We start from the raw sequence: 21560 nt of genomic DNA, 5'->3' as shown, positions 1-21560 counted from the left end.
GGGACATAGGGAAGCAAGCTTCTCCCATCACACGACACATCACATCCCTGTGTCGCTGTATGATGATGAAAACAGCAGCCAGTTTCCAGAGGAGGAGGCATCTATGTGGAGGGGAGGAGGGCAGTCTTTGCCTTTCCCAGGGCTTCCTTTTTTTATTCTGTTTTCGTCAACTTGGAGCTCCGCCAAGACCTGATCTGGGAATGCACAGAAGGGTGGGAGGCAGGGAGGGGACAGGCAGATCTAAGGACATGGGTGTGAACAGCGCCATAACCCCTTCGCTACCAGAACACAAAACTTTGTAGTCCTGCTTCCCAAGCTTCCAGGAAGGGATGGGTTAAGAGGGCTGAGCAGCAGCTGCTGCCTTTTTTTTCCCCTATTTCAGTTAAAGGTGCATATTTAGGCCCCAGGCCCTAAGCAAGCCCCCAGCTGGAGCAGGCAGCACAAAAGACAAGCAGATTAGAGGGAAGAGTAGGGAGGAGAACCAGACGGGGAGGCCGGGTTACAGGGGCGGAGAGGGGAGGTCAGGCTGCATCTCCAACCTACAGAAAGAGGTAAACTTTGCTACAAGGCTGCTGCGTGTGTCCTCACAAGACAAGGAGGACATTCCCGGGAAAACAAACCGAGTGGGCGGAGAGACCCTCTAAAGCGCAAGCCAAGAGAGAGCCCCTGCGAGGACCTAACAATCCCTGTCCCCTCTGCTGGCCATGATTTATTTATCAGCACTCGGTGCACACAATGAGACCTGCTGCTCTATAGCCGAGCAGGGAGCTTCCAAGCGAAGACACATTGTCCATAGCGCTGTGCCCAGTACAAGTGACCGGCTCTCCGTGCAGGAGAACAAAAGGTCATTCCAGCAAAAACGTGTTACATGCCTCAGCAGCAAGGGTTAACAAGGGGACAACAAAGACACTGGAACGACACTTCTGAAGCGCTTCATAAGCCTATGAGAACATGGCGTGACAATACAGAGATTACAGCACGCCTGTAACCCCCAGCCAGAGGCTTTACAATCCATCCCAAACAGCAGTATACAATGCACACTGGTAACTTTGTATCCTGTACCGCACACTGGAGCGTCAGACGTCGTTCACACAACAGACTACATAGTAACAAAGTGGCCGACGAAAGGCAGATATATCCAAGACTGTATACAGTCTGATGCAGGAATATAAACTTAAAATACATCTAAATCCCCAATCAGCACCGCATAGAAGCCATACCAGCAGAAAAAGCCTTGAGGTCAATCAGTTCTAACTAGCAAATCCAGGAGTAGTTCCCATAATGCTTAAAGGTGCCCCACAAACAGGATTGGTCTCTTCATATAAGCCAAAGGGACTTTTTGGGCTCTTTACGCACTGAGGCCCAGGAGCGACTGCAATCCCTGCACCCATTGTAGTTACACCCCTGCCCACAAACAAGGACCCGCTGCCCACAACCCCGCTGCCCACCAGCTACAATTAGATTGCTACAGCATTCGGCGCATAATGATCCATAATCCCCAGTACACATTATACTGCCACGTCTACACAGTTTCTTATGTATTTTATTTATGTTTGCTATAGTAAAGTTTGAATAGAAAGCAGGATCCAGCGTCTCAGATTCTATAGGTTTTATTCGGTCATCTAGATTAGAATAAAAGGGTTTTCAGCAGGGCTGTGGAGTCGGTAATGCAAACCTCCGACTCCTCAATCTCCATAACACCAACTCCAACTCCCTCATACACGGCTCATGTTTAAGTGATAAATTTACTGTAGCACAGATTCATCTCAGCTAAAAGTCTAGACCCATAGATCACGAATAGGACAGACATTTATAGGACATTTCATAACTTTCCCAAATTCTTATGAAAAAATATTCCCCACAAACTGCATTGAACTACTCTACCCAATTTATTATATATTTTAGGAGTCGGAGTTGGTCCATTTTATACTGACTCCACAGCCCTGGTTTTCAGACACCGGGTTATCACCGCACACCTATATGTCACATAACCTGGGGAGATCTGTTTGTGGTGGACATAACACAGGGAAACAGAGATGCTGAGAAGCCTCTAGTGCTATTCCAGTCCAGACAGCAAATGTAATTATTCCTTTCATCCTATTGCAGGCTGCAGCCAATTTACTTGTGTACAGTGTGAACAATGGCTCCAGATTACCATAAAGAGCAAATGTGACACCCAAACATATCGAGCTGCTCCCAGGAAAAAAAAATACTGTATGGACCATTTGTAATGTGCACTATAAAGATGAACAGTACAGATGATAATTTGCGTACTGGTGGCATTATTCCAGAATAATCAGTTTCGGTTACCGTATCCTAGGGCTCTTTCAAACGTCAGTGTGTCCGGTACGTGTGGTGACAGTTTCCACACATAGACCCATTCAAATGTGTACAAGTCAGTGCGTTTCCACGGACCATGTGTCCGTGGACAAAACACGTTGACATGTCCATTTTTTTACCCGCTGTACGGGCCGCAAAACGTCCCACACGGATGACATCCTTGTGTTATCCGTGTGACGCTTACAGGCGCTTGGGAATCAGCGGTACCGTTAGCGCTGTCCCCAAGCGCCAGGTGCTGAATACTGCCCTCATCATGGTTTCCTGCCGGCGCTGCGATCAGCACCAGCAGGGGACAATGTTGAGAGTAGTATTCTGCTCCCGCAGTGTCCAACTGTAAGAGTAAGAATAAAATAAATACTTATACTCACCTATCTTAAGTCTCCCCCCCTGTAATCCATGAGACCGCTCAGGCAGAGGAACCGGCGAGAACAACTCCTGCAGCGAGTGGGCCCCAGACTTCCGCTGCGCTCAGTGAGCGGTGTCCTGGCGCTCACTAAGCGCAGCAGAAGTCCAGGGCCCTCTCGCTGCAGGAGTCATTCTCCACGGCCTGAGCGGTCGCAAGGATTACAGCGGGGGACACTTAGGACAGGGGAGTATAAGTATTTTTTTATTTTATTCTTATTTTTACAGTTGGACACTGCGGGAGCAGACTACTACTCTCAACATTGTCCCCTGCTGGTGCTGATTGCAACGCCAGCGGGGAACAATGATGAGGGCAGCGTTCAGCACTTGGGAACAGCGCCAACTGTACCGCTGATTCCAAAGCGCCAGTACATGTGCTCCTGATGTGGCACATGGACATCTCCACTACTGATTTTTCCAGTACGTGTGAAAGAGCCCTTATGTGTAGTCCAGAAGTCATGTCTCTATGCATTTCTACCAGGGCTGTGGAGTCAGTAAGCCAAACCTCCGACTTAAACTCCTCAATTTCCATGACACCGACTCCCTCATACATGCCTCATATTTAAGTGATAAATTTACTGTAGCACAGATTCATCTCAGCTAAAAGTCTAGACCCTTGGATTAGGAATAGGACAGACATTTATAGGACATTTCATAACTTTCCCAAATTCTTATGAAAAAAATATTCCCCACAAACTCCATTGAACTACTGTACCCAATTTATTATCAATTTTAGAAGTCTGAGTTGGTCCATTTTATACCGACTCCACAGCCCTGATTCCTACAAGGCCATATATACGTGACCTTCATTGGAAAACAAAAAACGGGGGAAGATTGTGATCGCAAAGTATATTACCGCACTTACACAGATTTAAGCAAGTTTCATGGAAATGCTTCTTTAAGGGTGGGGGGACTGTGTAATTTGAAGACTTAAGAGTGGGGAACGTAGAGTACGGCAGAGGATCAAAATGAATAGGATAATTTTGGAATAAAGCCAAGCAAATTAGAATTTGCTAATCACTTTATGCCAACTACAAACTGATCATACAATATAACTTTCTCAGAATGAGTATTTAAAAAAAAACTACTTCAGGCAATTCTGGAACACTGTGATAGGACTAGTAGGGGTACATGATCTCAATGTTCTTTGAATCCCCTCCTATCTCAGATATTGCACTAGGCCTAACAGCGTGTCAGTATTAGTCACAGTTTTCTGTTACTAGAGCGGTGCCTGCCACACATTTCTATTCAATCCAACCTGCAGGAAGCAGATAGATACCCTACAACATGTCCAATCCTGACCTAATATCTACTAAATGAGGTGCACGAGTTATTGTAAACATTACAATCCAGGGGCGAGTGGAAATACCTTGTGTCCCGTATGCATGCTATTACATGATGTGCACCGATTGCTGAGGTCATCAGACGTAGTTCACCACTATTGTTCTGCGTGCTAAAGCTTACCCAAGTTCCCATGATAAGTTTCTGACGCTGTGTAAACCGACCTGCGAAGCGTTTTTGAGATAAGCAACATGTCAATTCCTCTTGCAGGCGTGCTGAGTTATGTGCAGATTGTTCCCCATAGAATTGCATGAGATGCAGGTAAACACACGTTTTTACTGTTTTCCACTTCGTAAATGCAATAAGGGTATGTGCACACGATGCAGAAATGAAGCAGAAAATTTCTGCATCTCCCTGTCAGAAAAAACGCATGCAGATTGTGCATGCGCTTTTCCTGCGGAATACATGCGGATTCACATGCGTTTCCGCATGTGGATTGACAAGCGCTTTCCAGGCGATTTTAGCATCACTTGGAAAGTGCTTGACAACTAGGTCACACTATATAAATCCATGCAAACGGGATGGATTTATATAGTGAGACCCGAGAGAGTGGTAAAAAATAAATGTATACTTTACCCTCTGATGGCCCGCGCTGTCCTGCTCAATCCGTTCTCCCTCGCCGGCAACTTTGAATTGAAAGACCTGCCGACGTCAGCGTCACGTGACCCGTCACATTACTGACGTCAGCGCAGGTCCTTCAACTCACTGCAAACTGCCGGGAACCAAGCAGGAGCGGTGCGCGGGCCGACAGAAGGTAAATATACATTTATTTTATTCTTTTTTTACAGCTTTTTTTAATGGTACCTGGGTGTGGGTGAGACTCTCCTCTCCTCCACACTCAGGTACCATCCGCACATTAGAACGCGCCAATAGCGCAAGTACAAATGCAGTCTTGTGGAATTGGCGCGTTCTAATGCAAGTCAATGGCGGCGAAAACGCAGCGTTTGCGCAAAATTAATTGACATGCTGCGGATTTTTGAGCGCAGCGTTTACGCTGCGGAAAAATCAACATCATGGGCACAGCACATGCGGATTTCAATTGGGGAACATTGCTGCCCTTCTACCATGCGTTTTTAATGCGTTTCCGCAACTGCAAAAACGCCGCGGAAACGCATTAAAAACGCATCGTGTGAACTCAGCTTTAGGCTGCGTGCCCACGTTGCGTATTACAAGCGTATATGCTGCGGAATTTTCGCAGCGTAAACGCTTGTAAAACGCATGTATATCTGCACCCCATGGTCCCCAATGGCATTCCGCAATGTCAATGCCCATGCTGCGGATTTTTCCGCAGCGTATATGCTGCGGTCAAAAATCCGCAGCATGTTCATTAATGTTGCGGAAGCGCAGCGGAATCAATGTACGGATGGTACCCAAGTCTGGATGAGAGGACTCTCATCCAGACCTGGGTACCAAAGAACCTGTAAAAAAAAGAATAAAATAAAGTTTATACTTATCTTCTGATGTTTTCTCTCCGTCGCGCTGTTGTGTGAAGGACCTGCCACGTCACTGAGTCATGTGACCCATCACATGACTCAATGACTTCACCGCAGGTCCTGCACACAACAGCGTGAGAAGCTCAAGACTCCGGACGGGGCAGAGAATGCATCGGAAGGTGAGTATAAACTTTTTTTATTTTTTACCATTCTGATTGTTTTTTTTTAACTATTACTTGGTCACACTATATAAATCCATGCCGGTTGCATGGATTTATATATAGTGTGAACAACTTGTCAAGCACTTTACAAGTGATGCTTAAATCACTTGGAGAAGTGCTTGATAACCTGCATGCGGAAATGCATGCAAAGACGCTGCAAAGACGCCTCACAAACGCTTCTACCTGGCGGGAAAACTGCATGTAAAATCCGCATGCGATTTTCCCGCCAGGGAGAGGCGTAAAAAATATGCTTCAGTTCCGCAACGTGGGCACTTAGCCTTAGACTGCACGTGATCTGCGCATGACTATCAATAACATTTTGTCAAAGTATCAAAGACAAAACAGCTTAATTTAAAACACTCCCTGATGAAGGAATCCGCAGAATTCTGAAACGCGTAGGAAAAATAGTTCCTCGGCGCTCTCCGTCCTCACACTAGTTCCGGGAAACCAAGTGACCTGACGTCCCACAGATCCTCTCCCACGTCTAATCTCAAAGTGCGCCAACGCCACTGTGAAAGCCGCTGTCGGAGCCTTCGGACGGGAATCCGCAGCACGCCATCTAACCAAGGACTCTGGAACCAGCAGAAGACTTCACCAACAAACACCGGTGAGTGACTCTACATCACCACCTTCCCGAAAAGAGATGGTGATCGCCGCAACAAACCACCAGGTATACGGCAAACGTACTGCTGTTTGGGGTCACTGGAAGCCGCATCTGCCTCTGGGCTATATGCCACTAAGTAACCTCCACTGGCAAACACCAGTGCTACAGCTCCTACTCGCCTAATTCTCAGGACGGCACACTCATGGCAGCTACCCCTATAGGCTCACCCCTAGAAGGGTACCCCGAGTGCCACCCCCCTTTCAATCCATCCTTGGCTGTTGTGTAGCCAGCCACTGCAAGGAACACACACCAAGACGACAGGACTATCCAACCCCAGGTAAATATACTTTCCACACATTACTTAGCTAATTAACTGCTATTTCTTCCAACCGGATTACTTGGTATCTCTAGCCCACAGAACCCTAAGCAGACACTCTTAAGGCCCCGTCACACTAAGCGACGCTACAGCGATCCCGACAACGATACGACCTGATTAATTGAGACCCTTACCTGCCAAAGAGTCCTCACCTCACCAGCTTCACACCTCCTCGCTGGACGACCTTATACCTTATGGTAAATCCTTAGACTTTCGCTCTCATTTATAATCCTCCCCAGGCTTCTCCATCCTTAAAACCTTTAGTTCTGCTTACAGCACTACAATCCTAACCCCTTTGGAAACTGGGCCTACATCCACCCACACCGAATAGGGACGTACTAAGGTAATAGCCATCTACCTAGAACCTCTAAACCATCAGCTTGGGAACTTCTTGCTAACCACTCCTCTTTTTCCACAATGGACCCCTCCATCCCTTAATACAGACTCCAGGCATCCACTCAAGTACCTCCAGACTCGTCACCCACCAGGAGGGGATCCAAGCCTTCACTTCCCAGCTTTGAGTATTTTTTCCCCAAATCCTTTATCAAATAAACAGAATTTTTGAACTTAAATAAGAACTATCTTTATTTGTATTTTGCATCTAACTACTGAGCCCAACTAGGACCAGCGCAGATTATACTTATACCCTTAAATTTAAAACATGACCGACAAAAACCACAGCGTCAAAAAAACGCAAGTAATCTAACTTGGCTACTAGGTGAAGAAATGCGGCATATAATCTTTAACATCCAAAACGCAAAAACTTATCGTGTGAACATAGCCTTCACCCACTCCAACTTCTCTAACTTTCCACATAGTCTGTAAAAATCCTTCATATAAAACAACCAAAGAAAAACACTGTACACGAATATAAGGAGTAATGTGTAACTACAGAACCAATCCTTCACCTCCGGGGCCTGTGCTATGTATACAGTATATTTATGGTGTCATCATAGCTGTATAGAATAACAATCATCGGAAACTCAATTATTGCAACTAATATAGCAATTATTAATAGTGATGGTGGTAATGACACTGCACTCCTGATAGAATCATTTGCTGTATACTACTATAGAAGTTACTAAAACTATTCCTCTGCACAAGCGTCATCACAGGTCCTGGGGTATGAATCCCGCTCTGCACTAGAAGTAGTAATTAATATGTTCTCCAGGGTGTAAGTACAGCTTTACACAAGTAATACTGTACTATATAGGCCATTACTACCCTCACTGTGCACATCCTGAAACACTGGATCATCAGTCCGGCTCTAGTGCTACTAACAATGCATTATTACGGTACATAAATTATTACCATACAGGTTATTACTCTGCAGGGGGTAGCTCTGCCCTCATAACAATAGTATTATATAGGTTATTTATACACATCCTTAAATATCAGAGAAGCTCTGCACTAATACAGTACTATGACTAATATTTGGGTTAATACTATTAAATTAGCCTGCAGGTCACGCAGAGTCCAAAAGTAGTACTTTAGTATTAGAGAAGAGTCAGACAGGTGTATAACTTGGATGGGGATCGCAACGCAATGCTCAGACTGGCCGGCGGCTCTCCTGACCTGAGTGTAACAGCATGAATTTCTATGCAACTACCACGCTCGGGTCAGGAGAGCCGCCGGCCTGTCCGAGCTATACGTCCTCTGACTCTTCCCTTATATTGATGATTCTGCAGGTAGACACTAAGAACATACTAGCATTAGAAATTATTTTACTATACCTAGAATTCACGAACAGTGTATTATACAGATTGCGCTTGTAGTATAATTATATCACTTATTACTATTCTGCTGGTTCTGAGATATGACTATATCTGCACTATGTATATTGAACCATTATAATATCGCTTAGGTTATTACTATTATTTCTTGTTCAGGGCCATGACTGCAGCTGCACACTAATTACACCAATATAGGTGACTCAGTATTTATAGGTAATTATTACTGTACTAAGCAGGGATGTGGAGTTGCTATAAAATGGACTGACTCCTAAAATCTATAATAAATTGGGTACAGTAGTACAATGAAGGATGTGCTGTAAATGTTTTCATACGAATTTAGTAAAGTTATGAAATGTCCTATAAATGTCTGTTCTGTTCCTGATATAATGATCTATGCTTTTAGTGTAGAAGAATCTGTGCTGCCCTTTAGGCCCGCGCTCCGTCGTGAGGCCGGGCTGCCCTTTAGGCCCGCGCTCCGTCGTGAGGCCGGGCTGCCCTTTAGGCCCGCGCTCCGTCGTGAGGCCGGGCTGCCCTTTAGGCCCGCGCTCCGTCGTGAGGCCGGGCTGTGGAGTCAGGAGTGAGGGATATTGAGGAGTCGGAGGTTTGGCTTACCGACTCCACAGCCCTGGTACTAAGAGTCCAGCACTGCACTAGCAGCTGTATAGTATGATATAGGTTCTTACTAGTGTAAGGATGTCTTAGCACAAAAAAAAAAACAAAAAAAAAACACACCACTCTTTAGCGGCTATACACACAGTTCCTTAACATTGAAACTGCGACACCAAGAAGACACATTATGGAATGATGTAAATCACAGGATGGATAAACATGTTAATAATCTGCAAATTATGAAAAAAAGAGAAAAGTTTTCAAAATCTCTGGATTTCTTCTGCAGTCTAAGCCATGTGAAGAAATACCAGCACTTCCAGCCTCGGTCGTTATCACTGACGTTAATGGTCGCCTGAGGAAGGTTCTGCTGCAAATCATCAAGATCCACTGCTGGCAGCTCTTGTGTAATCACCGACCAATGACGTCCCAGATGTGCTCGATGGGAAGCAAGACCAGAGACACTGCAGCCGTGGGGAGGTTTAGGCCACGTCGGCTGCTTACAGTAGAACGCACAAAAGTCTGCCTGATGATGTTGTTTGAAAGATAGTTCCTAGGATACTTTGGAAATATGGCCGCACCACTGGTTCCGCCACTAAATTAATATAACGCCGAGGTGTTAGCACTCCTGGAATGAAGACTAGAGGGGTCCGGCACCATACATTATGCCATAATCCTGGGAGTAGGACCAGTCTATTGCTCCCTCATGAAGACCTCTTCATGGCATTACCCACCTAGTCTGCAGACCAATCTCCGGCTATAATTGCGTCGCAGATAAAAGCGGGACTCATGGCTTTTGTCTTCCAGCCCCCGAGCTCTGCACCATGTTAGCTTTTGAGAGATGTGGCGTCAGGTCAATGGACTCATGTAACCAGGCATCTGGAGCGTACCCCGATGTCGTGTAAATGCCTTCTTGATGGTTTGTTTAGACATTGCTTGACTATTGCCAGGTCTCCAAAGTGTCCTAAGAGCCATTGTTTTCAACACGACAATGCCAGGCTGCATGTTGCTAGTGACACTTTGAGAAGCCTATGTGGCCTTAACGTGGTACCACGGCCTGTAGCGTCTCCAGACTCGTCTTCGAGGACATCTGAAAATTTTGTTTACGTTATCTGCCCGTCATTAACATGTCTCGATCCTGTGATTTCCATAATTTCACGACTTTTCCTTCCTAGTGTTGCAATTTTAATATTGAGTGTATATAATATAAATATATATTTCTTTTGTTTTCTTGGGTGGGTATAGTATTCTTTGCCCACTATGCAGCATATTTCTGCTACAGATATTAAACAAAAACACCAGAAAAATTTCAACTAAAACATTGAAAATTTCTGTGTATTTTGGGGGGCCAAAAACCTTTCCCAAAAAAAAAAAAATTACGGTACTGCGATATCAGCTCTGTACAAGTGGCATGTAGGATTAGAACAGGTATTTTTCCATTCTGTGGGTGCTGAGATAGAAGTTAAGATCTGCATTAGTAAAATTATATTCTTAATACTGAGATAGGATTCTAGCTCCGCACTTGTAGTACTTTACTATTAGGGCCCGCTCACACTGGCGTATAACACTGCCGAGTGCTGTGTGATGTTTTATCGGATAACACTCGGACCAATGTTATTCTATGGGGCAGTGCAGATCGGCAATTATTTTCTCATGCAGCAAGTGCATCCAATAGGATCGCACTCACCCATACAAGTCTATGGGTGCGAATGAAACATTGGTCTGCACTTGGATGTCATCCAAGTGCAGTCCGATGTACGCACACAGACAATGGAGAAGATGGAGAAATTAAGTTCTCCGTCTTCTCTGCACCTGCTCTGCCATTCTTTCAGGAGAGAATCACAACACAGTAAAATGACACTCGGATCAATCTCTGGCAGACTCTGATCCAAGTGTCATTAGTATAAGCGTTCCGATTCTCTCGCAAGTGAGAATATACAGCGGTGTGACCCCGGCCTTAGTAATATGGTATGATCACAGATGAGTGCAACTTTGCCTTAGTAACACTGTAGTCTATATAAGTTTTTTCTACTGCTCTTGCAGATCTAGGTTACTATTAACAGTACAAAGCTCTGCTCCAGCAAAATTGTAGTATCATATAGGCTATTACTCTGCAGGGTTGGGGTATTAACTATTTATACCGATTATTATTAATTGCCCTAGGATATCAGTCTAACTCCCCTTTAGCATTATATTTCTCTGCATTCCTTGGATAGTAGTAATCCTATTAGTATTATTTTATAGGCGATTACTTTTGTCTCTCTGGGTCCTGGGTATGTTCACACGCAGCGTTCTTTTCAATGCTTTTTTATGCACGTAAACTGCGTTTTTCCGTACCAGCTCTGAAATCTCGTGCACACACTTTTTCCTGACTGAATTTGAGAACTTCAGCATTTTTTAGATGTGCAATGAGTCAATTCTTTCATTGTTTTTGCTGCATTTTTCATTCATACAAAAAAGTGAAAAACTGCAAAAAATGCAGTTATCAGGTTTTGCTGCGTTTTTGCTGAATAAAAGTAATTTTATTAAACGTTTACTGAGTACGTGTAGACAAATCACATTTACACATGTAATCCACACCCAAAAAAATGCTGCAAAAAAAAGAAAACAGATGCAGAAAAAAACACTGCGTATGAACATGGCTTAAGGCTGTATTATAATAAAAGTTATCATTATGGATCCTGATATCAGTCGAGCTCCATACTAGTACTGTAATATTACTACTATACATTGTAGGCTATTACCAGTATTACATAATATAGAGCTACCGCAGCTGTTCACTACAAATAGTATCAGGCCATGTTCACACACTGCTTTTTACCCCACATGAAACACACAGATTTGGCAGGAAAGAAAAAAAACGGTCCATTACAAGTTTGGTTTTTTTTGCCTGCGTTTTTCATTCATTCAATTGAATGGATCAAAAATAGCTGGAAAAACGTTGAAATAATTGACATTCTGCACAGCAGCTCAAAAAAAGTAAAAAAAAAGTGCTGTGAGATTAGCTTGCTGCGTTTTTTCTGCAACAAAAAAAAGCATCAAAAACGCTGAAATAATTGACATCCTGCTTTTTATTTTTTTTAAAAGCACCGCAGCTCAAAAAACAAATAAAAAATGTGCCGCGAGAGACTTTAGAAATCACAATTAGTTTGCTACTATTGTAAAACTTTTTTTTCTGCGCCAAAAACTATGTGCAAACAAGCCCTTATGTAAACTATTAATCAACAGGTCCAAGAAATTACTAGCTGCAGTATTATGCAGAAAGCACTTGTAGCACTGTATTATATGGCTTATTATTATTCTGCATGTACTGACATACAAATACATAACATGATACATAAATAGCTTTATTATTCTAATCAATAATATATTCTTATTAATTAGGTTGGTACTATATTTTTTACTTGGTCAGGACTAGGACTCCAGCTTCACACTAGTAACTACATTGTATTATTGCAGTCTCCCTGCACACTAGTGGCACCATAATATTAGAGTCCAGCTCTGCACTAGTGGCAATATAATACTGCTACAGTCCAGCTCTATACAAAGAACTCTCAAACAGTCTCACTTTACACTAGTGTCATTATACCCACTATTGTTGTCCAACTCTGTGGCATAAGTAGAAAAGGTTTTTTGTTATATAGCATCGCATTAGTATCTTATTATAGTCTAGCTTTGCACTAGTAGTCTTAGGGGGGCTGATACTAGAGTCCTCGATGCAGCCCAACAAGGTGTTAGATCTGGCGATCGTTGAGGTCAATGCACCATTGGTGAAATGTTATTCCTGATGCGGCTGATCCAATATTCAAGCATCAGTGAACATCCAAATTGGAAAGGTTATGGGTGTACAGACTTTACACCTGCTCGCTGCACAGACCACGCCTACTTTGGGTAAGTCCCTCATGTGCTCATATGCTATAACCTTGGTCAACTGACCTTCCCACAGAGGTAAAAAGTGGCCTAATCGCTCAACAACAGCCTGTCGGCGAATTCATCCTTTTCCAATCGGCACAACAAGTCAATAGGAAAGTCCCGGCGTTTCAGTTTGCCATCCGGTTCCGTCTCCTGAGAAGGTAATCTGTACCGTTTACAATGCACATGTTTTGGTAACAGACACCATACTGTGGTACCTGTAGTTCCATACTAGTCAGCCTGGTTGAGTTTCTACTAGGACTATGCTTGTACATTGCTCAAATCACGGTCTCTTACAAAGACTATGGGCAGCCCGAATCTTCACCATGACAAACAACCAGTGGTTTCGAATTGCTTCACCCAACGCAAAATTAAGTTTTTACACACAACACATGTTCTGAAAGATTACTGTACTGTCAACAACACAGCGTGTGTGCAAAGTACAACACACAAAAAGCTTTTTCTTGCTTCGTCGTCGCCATCTCATGTCACACTATGGACGCACATTTATCATTTGAAAAACTAAAGTTGTGCGGGGATTGGTTGCCAGGGGTAACTAGGCCAGTTGTGCCGGGATTGGTTGCCAGGGGTAACCAGGCCAGTTGTGCCGGGATTGGTTGCCAGGGGTAACCAGGCCAGTTGTGCCGGGATTGGTTGCCAGGGGTAACCAGGCCAGTTGTGCCGGGATTGGTTGCCAGGGGTAACCAGGCCAGTTGTGCCGGGATTGGTTGCCAGGGGTAACCAGGCCAGTTGTGCCGGGATTGGTTGCCAGGGGTAACCAGGCCAGTTGTGCCGGGATTGGTTGCCAGGGGTAACCAGGCCAGTTGTGCCGGGATTGGTTGCCAGGGGTAACCAGGCCAGTTGTGCCGGGATTGGTTGCCAGGGGTAACCAGGCCAGTTGTGCCGGGATTGGTTGCCAGGGGTAACCAGGCCAGTTGTGCCGGGATTGGTTGCCAGGGGTAACCAGGCCAGTTGTGCCGGGATTGGTTGCCAGGGGTAACCAGGCCAGTTGTGCCGGGATTGGTTGCCAGGGGTAACCAGGCCAGTTGTGCCGGGATTGGTTGCCAGGGGTAACCAGGCCAGTTGTGCCGGGATTGGTTGCCAGGGGTAACCAGGCCAGTTGTGCCGGGATTGGTTGCCAGGGGTAACCAGGCCAGTTGTGCCGGGATTGGTTGCCAGGGGTAACCAGGCCAGTTGTGCCGGGATTGGTTGCCAGGGGTAACCAGGCCAGTTGTGCCGGGATTGGTTGCCAGGGGTAACCAGGCCAGTTGTGCCGGGATTGGTTGCCAGGGGTAACCAGGCCAGTTGTGCCGGGATTGGTTGCCAGGGGTAACCAGGCCAGTTGTGCCGGGATTGGTTGCCAGGGGTAACCAGGCCAGTTGTGCCGGGATTGGTTGCCAGGGGTAACCAGGCCAGTTGTGCCGGGATTGGTTGCCAGGGGTAACCAGGCCAGTTGTGCCGGGATTGGTTGCCAGGGGTAACCAGGCCAGTTGTGCCGGGATTGGTTGCCAGGGGTAACCAGGCCAGTTGTGCCGGGATTGGTTGCCAGGGGTAACCAGGCCAGTTGTGCCGGGATTGGTTGCCAGGGGTAACCAGGCCAGTTGTGCCGGGATTGGTTGCCAGGGGTAACCAGGCCAGTTGTGCCGGGATTGGTTGCCAGGGGTAACCAGGCCAGTTGTGCCGGGATTGGTTGCCAGGGGTAACCAGGCCAGTTGTGCCGGGATTGGTTGCCAGGGGTAACCAGGCCAGTTGTGCCGGGATTGGTTGCCAGGGGTAACCAGGCCAGTTGTGCCGGGATTGGTTGCCAGGGGTAACCAGGCCAGTTGTGCCGGGATTGGTTGCCAGGGGTAACCAGGCCAGTTGTGCCGGGATTGGTTGCCAGGGGTAACCAGGCCAGTTGTGCCGGGATTGGTTGCCAGGGGTAACCAGGCCAGTTGTGCCGGGATTGGTTGCCAGGGGTAACCAGGCCAGTTGTGCCGGGATTGGTTGCCAGGGGTAACCAGGCCAGTTGTGCCGGGATTGGTTGCCAGGGGTAACCAGGCCAGTTGTGCCTGGATTGGTTGCCAGGGGTAACTAGGCCAGTTGTGCCTGGATTGGTTGCCAGGGGTAACTAGGCCAGTTGTGCCTGGATTGGTTGCCAGGGGTAACTAGGCCAGTTGTGCCTGGATTGGTTGCCAGGGGTAACTAGGCCAGTTGTGCTTTGATTTCCAGTCGCTGGCCATTTACCCCTGATGTTGCTTTAACTATAGATGCATCCATATTGAATCTCCCTATATAACAGTGCAGCTCTCTACTAACGATGTAATAATGTTATCACTGCACTCAGTTATATTACTACAGTTTAGCTTTGGATGAGAACTATAACCGTGCAGTCCAGCTCCGCTCTAGATTATTCCAGCTCTGCACTACTGTCACAAAACAATTATTCCCACTCTGTAACTATTACATTACAGTCCAGCTTTCCACTAATGTTTTTACGATATTACGGTTTAGATCTCTAATGATATAATGTATCACTGTACAGGTCGGCACTAATAATGATAATATCACTAGAAACTATTATTACAGTCCGGGACCGCACTAAACTATTATATTGGTCAAGTCCAGCTCTCCACTAGGGGCATTGTATCACTATTCTAGATCTGCTACTAATGACCATTATATTACAGCACAGGTCCACACTGGTAACTAATATGTACTGTTATTACAGTCCAGCTCTGCACTGGTGACTATATTACAGCACAAATCAGCACTAATGGCCATCATACAGTTATTTCAGCCCAGCCTGCCGCTAACTGACTATTGCTTATTACAGAGCAGCTCTGCTCAGTGACTATTATACTAATATAACAATCAGTGACGTGCTGGAGTGTAATATTCTAGTCAAAGACTATTATACTGGTATTTTAGTCCGGCCTGCCGCTCACTGCCTATTATTCTATTACACAGCAGCTCCACTCAGTGACTATTATACTAATATAACAGTCAATGAGTGAGATGCTGGAGTGTAATACCAGTATTATAGTCAGACTATACTGTTTTTACAGTCCAACTCTACAATAATCACTATCACAATCCAGAACACCGCTCAGTGACTATTATATTCCAACTCCATCATGACTATAGTACTGCTTTGCCACTCAGTGACTATTATACTATTATTCCAGCCAGTGATTATTATACTATTATAGTCAGTGACTAATATACAGTCAGTGCCTGTTATAGTCACCGTTGTACATTAGTGATTATTCTTAGTCAGTGACCAGTGTACACTTATTATAGCCAGTCACCATTCTAGACCAGCCAGTGACCAGTAACACTTATTATAGTCAGTGAGCATTATCCTGTTATTACAGACTACTATATTACAGTGACCAGTATACACTTATTATAGTCAGTCACCACTGTACATCTGTGAGCATTATCCTATTACAGTGACTATTATACAGTTATTCCAGTCCCCAGTGTACATCACTCAGTGACCAGTGTACACTTTATAGCCAGTGAGCATTATCCTGTGATTGCAGCCACCATTGTGGAGCAGGGACCAGTGTACACGTTATAGCCATGCTCCATTCTAGATCAGTCAGTGACCAGTGTACACTTTATAGCCAGTGAGCATTATCCTGTGATTGCAGCCACCATTGTGGAGCAGGGACCAGTGTACACGTTATAGCCATGCTCCATTCTAGATCAGTCAGTGACCAGTGTACACTTTATAGCCAGTGAGCATTATCCTGTGATTGCAGCCACCATTGTGGAGCAGTCGCTGCCTCTCCTCGCAGCCATTGGTCGGCGCTTGTCCTCACAGCCGGTCCCGGGCCGCACAGCACAACTTTCCGCACTCCGGCTCCGGTCCCCGCGGCTGGAGGTCACCTCTGTCCCGGGTCCGGGCCGCCCCCGCAGCTGCTCCCGTCGCCCGGGCAGTAGCAGCGGCCTAGCCCAGGCCCAGCGCCCCCTGCCCGCCCGCGCTCGGCCCCGAGCTCCCCAGCCGAGTGTTTACCTGAGCGGCAGGCTGTGAGTGCGGCCTCCAGTCCGGGCCGCTGGGGGGAGCCGATCCTCCGTCACTCCAGGCCTGCTGAGGATAATCCGGACATGTAGAGAGAGGGGGAGCGGGGAAGGAGCCGATCCCTTCTCCTCCGCCTCCTCCCGGCCTGCCCCCCTCCCTCCCGCCTGCAGCCGCCGCCGGGATCCAACAGAGGGAAGGGGGAAGATTCCGAGCGCCGCCACTCACACGTACACTCCCCGGCCGGACACCGCTGCCTCCCGTCAGGCCGCAGCCTCCGTGCGCTCTCACACCGGGCGTCGCTGTCCCCCACCCCGGGCACACGGCCTGCTGAGAGCGGGCTCGGGGGGAGAAGAGGACGCTGGGGACAGAGGGGAGGAGTCCGCTCACTGCGCGGCGGCCGCTTCGGGGCTAATCGGGATCCGCTTCTCCCTCACACAGAACAAAATGCCGACCGGAAGTGCAGCCGCACGAAGGACTCCCTCCACCGGCGCCAAACCGCCGCGCAGCCAGCGCCACTTCCGGTGTGTGTGATGTGACACAGTGCTGCTGAGGGCGCAACGACGGCACAGCGCGGGCACTTCCGGTGTGGAGGAGAACTGCCCGGCCGAGGCCGCCCGTACCGCGAGGGAGACGCACAGCAACTACCTCAGAGCAGCCGTTACCCCTAGCAACCGCGCCAGCCTGAGGGGAAAAATAAAGCTGGGAGATGATAGGTTGCTATAGGCAACGGCAATGAAAACTAGGAGGTGATAGGTTGCTTATTCAATGGTACTGGAAGCTGATTGGTTGCTATATGTAACTTCAATAAAAGCTGGATGTTGATTGGTTGCTATATGTGGTGGCCATGAAAGCTTGAAGCTGATTGGTTGCTATAGGGAAGGGCAATTAAAGCTCGGAGATGGTTGATTAATATAAATAATGACACTGAAAGCTGGGAGTTGATTCAAAAAGACAAGTAATGTCAATGAAAGCAGGATGCTGATAGGTGGATATAGGTCGTGGAAGCTGGTTTCTATAGGGAATGGCTGTGGCAGCTGATTGGTTGCTATAAGTAATGGCAATGAAAGCTTGAAGCTGATTGGTAGCTACTATTGGAAAGGCAAATGAGAACAGTGAGCTGATTAGTTAATATAAATAATGGCAATGGGAGCTGATAGGTGGATATACAGTACAGACCAAAAGTTTGGACACACCTCATTTAAAGATTTTTCTGTATTTTCATGACTATGAAAATTGTACATTCACACTGAAGGCATCAAAACTATGAATTAACACATGTGGAATTATATACTTAACAAAAAAGTGTGAAACAACTGAAAATATGTCTTATATTCTAGGTTCTTCAAAGTAGCCACCTTTTGCTTTGATGACTGCTTTGCACACTCTTGGCATTCTCTTGATGAGCTTCAAGTGGTAGTCACCAGAAATGGTCTTCCAACAATCTTGAAGGAGTTCCCAGAGATGCTTAGCACTTGTTGGCCCTTTTGCCTTCACTCTGCGGTCCAGCTCACCCCAAACCATCTCGATTGGGTTCAGGTCTGGTGACTGTGGAGGCCAGGTCATCTGGCGTAGCACCCCATCAATCTCCTTCTTGGTCAAATAGCCCTTACACAGCCTGGAGGTGTGTTTGGGGTCATTGTCCTGTTGAAAAATAAATGATGGTCCAACTAAACGCAAACCGGATGGAATAGCATGCCGCTGCAAGATGCTGTGGTAGCCATGCTGGTTCAGTATGCCTTCAATTTTGAATAAATCCCCAACAGTGTCACTAGCAAAGCACCCCCACACCATCACACCTCCTCCTCCATGCTTCACGGTGGGAACCAGGCATGTAGAGTCCATCCGTTCACCTTTTCTGTGTCGCACAAAGACACGGTGGTTGGAACCAAAGATCTCAAATTTGGACTCATCAGACCAAAGCACAGATTTCCACTGGTCTAATGTCCATTCCTTGTGTTCTTTAGCCCAAACAAGTCTCTTCTGCTTGTTGCCTGTCCTCAGCAGTGGTTTCCTAGCAGCTATTTTACCATGAAGGCCTGCTGCACAAAATCTCCTCTTAACAGTTGTTGTAGAGATGTGTCTGCTGCTAGAACTCTGTGTGACATTGACCTGGTGTCTAATCTGAGCTGCTGTTAACCTGCAATTTCAGAGGCTGGTGACTCGGATAAACTTATCCTCAGAAGCAGAGGTGACTCTTGGTCTTCCTTTCCTGGGGCGGTCCTCATGTGAGCCAGTTTCTTTGTAGCGCTTGATGGTTTTTGCAACTGCACTTGGGGACACTTTCAAAGTTTTCCCAATTTTTCGCACTGACTGACCTTCATTTCTTAAAGTAATGATGGCCACTCGTTTTTCTTTACTTAGCTGCTTTTTTCTTGCCATAATACAAATTCTAACAGTCTATTCAGTAGGACTATCAGCTGTGTATCCACCACACTTCTGCACAACACAACTGATGGTCCCAACCCCTTTTATAAGGCAAGAAATCCCACTTATTAAACCTGACAGGGCACACCTGTGAAGTGAAGACCATTTCCGGTGACTACCTCTTGAAGCTCATCAAGAGAATGCCAAGAGTGTGCAAAGCAGTCATCAAAGCAAAAGGTGGCTACTTTGAAGAACCTAGAATATAAGACATATTTTCAATTGTTTCACACTTTTTTGTTAAGTATATAATTCCACATGTGTTAATTCATAGTTTTGATGCCTTCAGTGTGAATGTACAATTTTCATAGTCATGAAAATACATAAAAATCTTTAAATGAGAAGGTGTGTCCAAACTTTTGGTCTGTACTGTAAGTAATGACAATGAAAGCTGGGAGTTGATTCAATGTGACAAGTAACAATAATGAAAGCAGGACACTGATAGGTGGATATAGGCAATGACAGTGCAAGCTGATTGGTTGCTATAGGTAATGGCACTGAAAGCTTAAAGCTGATTGGAAGCTATCGGGAAGGCCAATGAAAGCAGTGAGATGCTTGGTTAATATAAATAATGACAATGAAAGCAGGGAGCTGATTGGTTGCTATAGGGAAGGGCAATGAAAGCTTGGAGATGATTGGTTAATATAAATAATGGCAATGAAAGCTAGGAGCTGATAGGTGGATATAAGTAATGACAATGAAAGCTGGGAGCGGATTGGTTTCTATGGGTGATCACTGCATTTTGTGGGGGATCTTCACAGGAACATGTATAAACTGTGAAATAGAAATTAAAAACTGTCTTTAATTTTTGTAATTTATTGTATAACATCCAAGGAGTGAAGTTGCTAAAATGCTGGAAATCAGTTAAAAAAAAAAACACCTCACCGATGCCGTATAACTACACTTCCCGGATCCCCGCTGGTCTCTAGCGTCAATCACTGGTCTCAGCAGTGACTCATGATAGATAATGATTGGCTGCAGCGGTCATGTGTCTCCTGGCAACAGAGACCGGCGGGGGCCCCAGCAGCGAGCGAGGACATCGCATACATCAATGTGGTGGAAACATCCGATGTAGAGAGTCCAACTGAAGGGAAAACATTGCCGCCGTGCGGAGCTGCAGCTCTATGGACTCTACATCACCGCAGAGCAGGGGTCACCCCGAGCAACCGCGCCATTCTGAAGGAAGATGAAGGCTAGGGCGTGATTGGTTGCTACCGGCAACGGCTGCATCGCAGGAAGGTCCCTCACACACTCCCGCTGGGGTCACCAGTATGGGATGTCGGCCACTGACAGACGGCACTGGCAGCCACTTGTCTCCATTGTGAACACAGGATTGGGCATGCTGTAATCCCACATGCCTAATCCTACAAGCCCGGGAAGGAGTCCGGATACCCTGTGCACGAGATGGTCGGCTACTTCAGCCGTAAACCTGCATCTAAGTGTAGGGCTGGGATATGCGGGCCCTCAGGTGATGCGGTCCCAGAGGGCCCCTCTTCCAATTTGTCCTCTTTGCCTTCCAAGAGCTGTAACTTTTTTATTTTTTGGTCCATAGAGTTGTATCAGGGCTTGTTATTTGCAGCATGAGCCACAATTTCCATTGGAACCATTTTGGGTATCTGTACAATTTTCACATATTTCTTTTTATTCCTTTTTTTTTTTTGGAGGCGAAATGACCAAAAAACAGCGATTCTGCCATGTTCAGTCTCTTTATTTTTAATTCCGACATTGATCATGCTGAATAAATATTTTATTAGTTTGGGCAGTTACACACGGGGCGATACCTAATATGTTATTTATTTATGCTGTGATGTGAAGTTTTTAATATATTTATATTTTATATGTACATTGATGTAATATTTATTTGTATATATATATTATCTCTATTATAATTTATACATTATATAATTTATTATACATTAATAATTATATAATATATATATGCTTTTATATAGGAAAAAAAGTTGGAAGCAGCATATCATATTTTGTAGAAAAAATGCTATTTAATAGCCCATATGGCGACGTTTCGACTCCCAAGTGTGAGCCTTCCTCAAGCTTCGATTTTGCTATAATCGAGGACTGGTATGTACCTGGGAGGCTTTGCACCCAAACTGCTGGTGTTGCTTTTTTTCCTTTTATGTTTATATATAGTGTGTATATTTATT

At 45.7% G+C, this 21560-nt stretch overlaps 1 protein-coding gene across 3 annotated transcripts in view; it reads right to left on the bottom strand.

The window, feature by feature from the left end:
- NIPBL (NIPBL cohesin loading factor) overlaps window positions 1-17492 on the bottom strand; it is a 128516-nt gene extending 111024 nt beyond the window's left edge. For all 3 annotated transcript variants that reach the window (XM_073681712.1, XM_073681716.1, XM_073681723.1), the window contains exon 1: window positions 16972-17492. The gene's annotated coding sequence lies outside the window, so the exon portion shown is untranslated. The remainder of the gene's footprint in view (window positions 1-16971) is intronic.
- Between the last annotated feature and the right edge of the window lie 4068 nt (window positions 17493-21560).

This window comes from Phyllobates terribilis, unplaced genomic scaffold, assembly GCF_046119375.1.
Source record: "Phyllobates terribilis strain yellow unplaced genomic scaffold, ASM4611937v1 Scaffold_1__5_contigs__length_1240528914, whole genome shotgun sequence".
In the NCBI taxonomy this organism is placed as follows: domain Eukaryota; kingdom Metazoa; phylum Chordata; class Amphibia; order Anura; family Dendrobatidae; genus Phyllobates; species Phyllobates terribilis.
The sequence above is the reverse complement of the archived record's forward strand: the minus strand, read 5'-3'. Positions and strand labels throughout refer to the sequence as shown.